General features: G+C 36.1%; 1 long non-coding RNA gene across 2 annotated transcripts in view; it reads right to left on the bottom strand.

Annotated features, from left to right (window-relative positions):
- Positions 1-6706, bottom strand: part of LOC111729701 — a 16217-nt gene extending 9511 nt beyond the window's left edge. The window contains exons 1-2 of one of the 2 annotated variants that reach the window (XR_002776340.1): positions 6560-6706; positions 1461-1615 (exon numbers count right to left, since the gene is read on the bottom strand). This is a non-coding gene — a long non-coding RNA (uncharacterized LOC111729701). Of the gene's footprint in view, positions 1-1460; positions 2105-6559 lie in introns of those variants that run through there. The other variant, XR_002776339.1, reaches the window with a different exon arrangement.
- Between the last annotated feature and the right edge of the window lie 320 nt (positions 6707-7026).

Raw genomic sequence — 7026 nt, 5'->3', positions numbered from 1 at the left:
AAAATAAATTTAAGAAGAATTAAAAATTTAAATGTGCAAAAGCAAACCTATAACACTTTTAGAATAAAGTATAAGAGAGTGAATGTATTTATGACCTTGAGATAGGGAAAGATTTCTTAAGATACAAAAATCAGAATCATAAAAGAAAAGATGAATAAACTTTTCAAATTTAAGAAGTGAAACTTTTACTCAACGAAAGACATTATAAATAAGAGATAAGACAATCCACAAATTTCTCTTTTCAGTGAAAGAAGACATTATAAAAGCATATATTATACCACTGGACGTAGACAAAGGATAGGCATCCTCTTTGCATTACTAAACTTTTTCCTTCTTTTCTTCCTTCCTAAAACCCTGTTTTGATTAACATGTTATCTGACTATATCACTCACTCGTTCCTTGTTATACCCATGCTCCTGTCCTGAGACTTGTCTTTCCTTAAAGATTTTAGCTGGTACTTCACTGTCAGTCCAATACTAGTCTTGTCATAATTCTTGGTAATTTCAATATTCACTTACTGATATGGTCCTTCCAATAAAGTTTGGCCTCCTCTTCTCTACTACTGTTGTTTTCCATCTTAGCCACTCACTAAAATGATTGTATCTCTAGAAATGCACTGTCCAATAAGGTAGCAACTAGTTTCATGTTGCTTTTAATTCAAAATTTATTAAAATTAAACACAATTTATATTTCATTTCCTTAGTCATCCCATTTCCTGTGATCAGTACCCCTGATGTTACTGTATTAGATGGTGGATAGAGAACATTTCAATCATTACAGAAAGTTCTCTTGGATGGAGCTGCTCTAGATCTTATCATTATCCATAACTGCAACTCCTCCACAATCTCAATGTTCAGGATTACACTCTGACCGAGATTTTCTACTTTTTAAGCTTATTTCTTATTCTAATAGTTTGTCAAATTTACCTGGATCATCTATTAATTCTTCTATCATTTTATTGTTCCCATCCTGTGTCATGCTCTACCTCTATTATTGTCTAACTTAAATTCCATAATTAACTATTATCAACTTCCTCTTGCAGACATCTTAAACTGCTTCGTCCCTCTTGCTCTCTTTTTTAACTTGACAAATTCTGGTTAAGTATAACTTTCTGTTTGTTACCCTGATAAATCCAGTTCTCCACTCAACCCTGCACCCACACCACTGCAGCTGACTGTGGTAGGAGAAGAAAAATCACACAACCATCACTGTCCTCAAGTAAGCCTTTAATGCTACCTATCAAGCATTGTTCCCTAGTGCATTCAGTCTCCCATTCTAGACTACTCATATTTTCTTCTAACTTTCAAACCTCTGACAACTTCTCTCTATCCTCACACTCAGTTGATGAGTTGCATATTATTTTGCTGAAAAATAGAAGAAATCATAAAAGAATTTTCATATGCTAACACTATCATATCTACTCACCTACTGTGCTGTGTCCATATGCTCTGCTTTCTCACCTGTTACTATGAATGAGTCCATACTCCTCGTGAAAACCAGCCTTCCACTGTGCACTTCATCCCGTTCCTTCTAGCCTATTCAGGGACATCAGTATACAGCAATTCTCTGCTTTCTCTCTGGCATCACCAGTTTTTCCCTCTCCACTGGATCTTTTCTATCATCACAAAACCACAGTTTTATTTCTTGTCTCTTAATAAAAATACTATTGACCTCCCTGTTTCTTCCAGTTACTCCTCCATTTACTTCCTTCCCCTTTTAGCAAAAGTCCTTAAAAGAGCAGACCGCTTATGCCCACTATCTTTAACTTTTCTCCTCCCACTCTCTTGACTCCACATTGATCAAGTTTTTGCCCCACACCATTCATCAATTTTCTTGTCAAGTTCACCAAAGATTTCCACATGGCTAACTCGAATGATCAATATCGGTCCTCATCTTGCTTGACCTATTAGCAACATGTGACTCAGTTGTTCCCTCTATTCTTCTTGAGACACTTTTCTTTCCTTTTTTTTTTTCTTCATTTTTTATTATGGTGACATTGGTTAGTCAAATCCAGTAAGTTTCAAGTGTAAAATTGAACAGTACATCATATACATATTGTATTGTATGTTCACCACTCATAGTTAGATTTCTTTATATCACCACATATTTGACCCCTTTTACCTCATCTACCTCCCCTCCCCCCGCCACCCTCTGGCAACCACTAGTCTATTGTCTATGGCCACGAGTCTCTGTTTGTCCTGTTTGTTTGTTGCTTTTAGGTTTATATCCCACATATAAGTGCTATCATGTGGTTTTCAACTTTTTCTGTCTTATTTTGCTTAGCATGATAATCTCAATGTCTACCCATGTTATCACAAATGGCAGTATTTCATCTCTTCTTATAGCTGAATAATATTCCATTGATTTCCAACCTGTTTTCTCCTTACCTTACTATCTGATTTTTCTCAGTCTTCTTTGTTTGTTTTTCCTTATCTCCCTGACCTCTGAACACTAGAACATCTCAATCTTTTGATTTCTTCTCTTCGATGTCTATACTCACTTTGTGGCAGATTGAATGATAGTTTACAACTATTTGCTCCCTCCCTCTGTGAAGACCATACATCCACACCCTTTGGATTTGTCTTGAAAAGCCTCTTCTATGCACAATATATATCCTTGTCTCATTGCAGGGCTGGGCTATGTGACTTTCTTTGGCGAATAGAATGGAATGAAAGCATGTGGTTTAAGCCACATGTAAGGAAATGCTTTAAATTGGATTATATTGTTTAGTTTGGCCACTCTTGCTTCTGTCCTCTGCCATGAGTATGGCATGTGGCAGACAGTGGCTGTTTCTTCAGCCTAGGCCCAAAATTAGAAGATATTTGAATGAGACACATAGTTGGCCCACCGCCTAGAGCAGAGCTGTAATCAACCTGTTGCTCATATGTAACGAGAGCAAGAAATAAATGTTGGTTGCGGTAATCCACTGAGATTTGGGTCTCATTCATTACATCAATAATGTTGACTAATAAAACTCCCTTTAAATTCTCCTGAATACCAGGTTTGTATATCCAGTTGCCAACTGGGTACCTCCACTTGAATGTCTAAAAGGTAACGCAAACCAAAAAGTCCAAAAATGATTTCCTGAATTTCTCTACCAAATCTGGTCTTAAAGTTTTTCCATTATTAACTAATAGAAACTCTAACCTTCTAGGATAAACACCCCTTCAGTCGTCCCTGATTTCTCACTTTTGCTTATATCTCTTGCCCAATTTATCAATAAATCTTATTAGTTCTACTTCTAGTATAAATCTAGATTTAAAAACTTCTCATCACTTTCACTGGTGCCACCTTGGCCTGAGTCATTATTATTTTTGTCTATTTACTGTTATAGCCATACCAATAAGTTGGTTACCTTTGTTTTCTCCACCCACAGTCTCAGCTCCTATGTGTTACTAGAGATAGTTCTTCTAGAGTAGAAAAACACAGATTAATCAGTAACTAACCAACAAATGCCACTTGACCTCAGCTAAGCCATAGTTACTCACGGGTTATCTTTTAATTTTATCTAATCACTTTTTACCACTTCAGTATCTCCTTAGTATGAGCCACCATTATCTTTCACCTGGATTATTTTGAAAGCCCCTCAGTTTACTTTTACCCTTGTTCCCTAGAGTGGGCCTTTTAAAATAGTAAGTCAGATTGTGTCACTCCTTTGCTCAAAATTTTCCATTCCTCAAATGGCTTCCCACCTCGCCCAGAGTAAAAGTCCTTATAATGGTCTACAACAGCCTTTACATTCAGACATCTTCCCCACCTTGCTGCCAAATTTCATCTCTTATGACTCATTTTTCTGATTCAGCTTTGGTCACACTGGCCTCCTTGTTGTTCCTTGAATATGCCATTTATGCTCCAACTGCAGGGCCTTTGCATTTGTTGTTTTCTCTATCTGAGATGCTCTTCCACCAAATATGTCTATGATCTGTTTCCTTAACTCCTTCAGGGTTTTATTCAAATGTCACTTTCTCAGTGATGCCTTCCTTGACTGCCTATTTTAAATTGTAACCCTTCCCCAGAAGTCCTTTATTTCTTTATTTCTTTCTACAGACACTCCCCGACATACAATCATTTGATTTAAGATTTTTCAATTTAATGAGGGTGCAGAAACAATACACATGCAATAGATACTGTACTTCAAATTTTTAATTTTGATCTTTTCCCAAGTTAGTGATGTATGGTAGGATATTCTCTCATTATGCTGGGCAGTAGCAGCAAGATGATTTTGCCTTACTATAGGCTAATATAAGTTTTCTGAGCGTGTTTAAGGTAGACTAAATTAAGCTATGATGTTCAGTAGGTTAAGTGTATTAAATGAATTTTTTACTTATGATATTTTTAGTTTGCAATGGGTTTATTGGGATGTAACTCTATTGTGAGTCAAGGAGAATCTATAGAGCATTTATCACAGAGTATGTAAAATTTAATATGCTGCAACCTTTGCTTATTTACTGTGTTCATTATTTCTCTCCGTATACTGAAATTTAAGCTTCATGAAGCATAAGCTTTTGGGGTCTGTCTTGTTCACTACTGTATTCTTCTAGCATAGTAAATGCTCAATAAGTATATGTTAAAACTAACAATGTGTGATATTCCGAATATATAAAGTATTCCTATATGTCAAAGGAGACAAAAACAACCAACTGAAAGATTAGCATACAAATGACTTCACAGAAGACACACAGAATCAATAAACCTAAGAAGAGGGACTCAACCTCCCTAGTAATTAGTGTATTAAACAGAATGAGATATCTTTTCATAAGTATCAGATAGGCAGAAATTGTAAAAGTTTGACAATACCAAACATTAGCAAGGATGTAGAGCATCAAGAACTCTCATACAACTCTGTTACGACTTTGGAGATTTGAAATATCTAGTAAATACTGGAAACACACATACCCGTCACCCAGCAATTCCAGTCCTAGAAATAAGTGCTAATCCAAAAAGTAATTGCTAACATGTCTTTTTACAAGAGACATGTAAGAGAATGTCCATGTCAGCATTATTAATGATAGCCCCAAACTAGAAACTCAAATGTCCATTAATAGAATAAATACATAAACTTGGTACATTCATACAATGGAATATTTTACAGCAATGAAAATGAGTAAATTATAGTGAAACAAAACATGAAAACTACCTGAAATTACCTAAAAGCCAAAGGGCAAGGGAGGCTGGCAGATGTAGTTCCCTGCGATACAGCACAGAGAAGGGAAAGGGTGGGAGATGCTTCCAAGAGCAAATAGGAAATTGATAGGCACACGTGGTAAGTTGGGTTTGAGTGCAGCCTCTTCTTGCTGGTGAGGTGGAAGGGCCTGTGGTCCAGTCAACCCATTTCCAGACAACACATAATGAGTCCCTGAAATTATTTTTGGATAATCTTGTTTGTCATTTTACAGTATATTTCCCTGTCCACTATCTACCCCATCTATTCGCCCGTTTCATTTATCAGGTAGTGTGTTGGGTGCTATAGAAGACAGAAGAAAGTGTAAGATGTAAACTCTGTCCCCTGAGAGCTTGGAATCTACTTTCAATGACAATTCTTAATGATGACGAAGTGCCACTTTCATTTGCTCATTTAAATAAATAATATCATAAAGTAGTATACTAAATATCCTGGAAACTCACGCCAGAAGGGGATTGCTTCTGACTGAGGCAAACAGATTTCTCAGAGAAAGAATTTCAGCTATATCTTAGAAGATGGCTAAGGTTTCTGTGGACACACATGGGGAAAAGCTCATGAATAATAACTTGTGATAGTAAAAGCATAAGGGAGTTTTAGAAAAAGTATCCAGTAGAGGTGGACTAAAACACAGGAGAAATGCAGAGAAGAATAGAATGAGAAGGGGAAGTAGGAAGGTTGAGACTATTTTGAAGAATCTTGAAAGGGATGCTAAGGAGTCTTAACTTCAATAAATAGGTTTTGATTTGAGAATAATTTGGTCAAAAATGTTATGAAGAAATAAACTGGTAGTGGTAATCTATATTAGCTTGGAAAAGGATGTCTGGAGGCATATCTATTTAAAAAGAAAAAGAGATTATGTTAACAACTTTATATGCATCATTTTATTTAGTTCTTACAATAACTCTATGAGGTAGGTCTTATAATCCTAATGTTTTAGAATAGAAAACTAGAGTTCGGAGAAAGTTCATTTCATAAAGTCATACAGGAAAAAATGCTAGATCCATCCCTCAAATTCAGGCCTCTTTCACTCCAAAGACTGTACTTTAACTCTCTGATATATTGCCTCTGTTATGATACTGTCAAATAGAGTCTATCTAAGGAGATGGTGTGCAGCCCTACCCAACAATTTGATTTCAGTCTCATGACAGACTCTAAGCCAGAAGTACCCAGATAATCCACTTCCAGATTCTTGACCCACAAATACTGTGAAATAATATTTGTTGTTTGTGAGATAATGTTTGTTTGTTTTTTTCCAGCCATTAAGTTTTAGATTAATGTGGTATACAGCAATTACAGCAATGAATAACTAATATGAAAATGGTAGTCCTGGTAGAGATGATCAGAATCACCTAAGGGAGTTTTTAAAATTATTAATACCTGCACTCTGGTATGCTGGTATATCTTAATGTCACCCTAATCCTTCACACAGGGATGTGGGAGAATATCCTATCACTCAGATGTGTCTGTGGAGCAAGTAGATTGGCAAAGGTCTTTATTTCTTCTTTCTCCCAACAGTCTAAAAAACGAGAATTGAAAAAAGACACATCAGTAAGTACAATAACATGTAAAATGAGGCAACAATAGATGAGAGAGGTCAACAAAATCTTAAGAGATGGACAGCACATGGAGGAGTAGTAACTGTGGGGTTTCGCCTTCTCCAATATGCAATGTGCCCACAGAGGAGGAAGTCTAGGGGCATTCTTTTAAAAAAATATTTTTTTAATTTTTCCATTATAGTTGTCATACAATATTATAATAGTTTCAGGTGTACAACACAGCGATTAGACATCTATATAACTTATGAAGCAATCACCCAATAAATCTAGTACCCCTCTGACACCATA

The sequence above is a fragment of the Pteropus vampyrus genome, unplaced genomic scaffold, assembly GCF_000151845.1.
Source record: "Pteropus vampyrus isolate Shadow unplaced genomic scaffold, Pvam_2.0 Scaffold9, whole genome shotgun sequence".
Classification (NCBI taxonomy): domain Eukaryota; kingdom Metazoa; phylum Chordata; class Mammalia; order Chiroptera; family Pteropodidae; genus Pteropus; species Pteropus vampyrus.
This window is presented reverse-complemented; position numbering and strand designations above follow the sequence as displayed.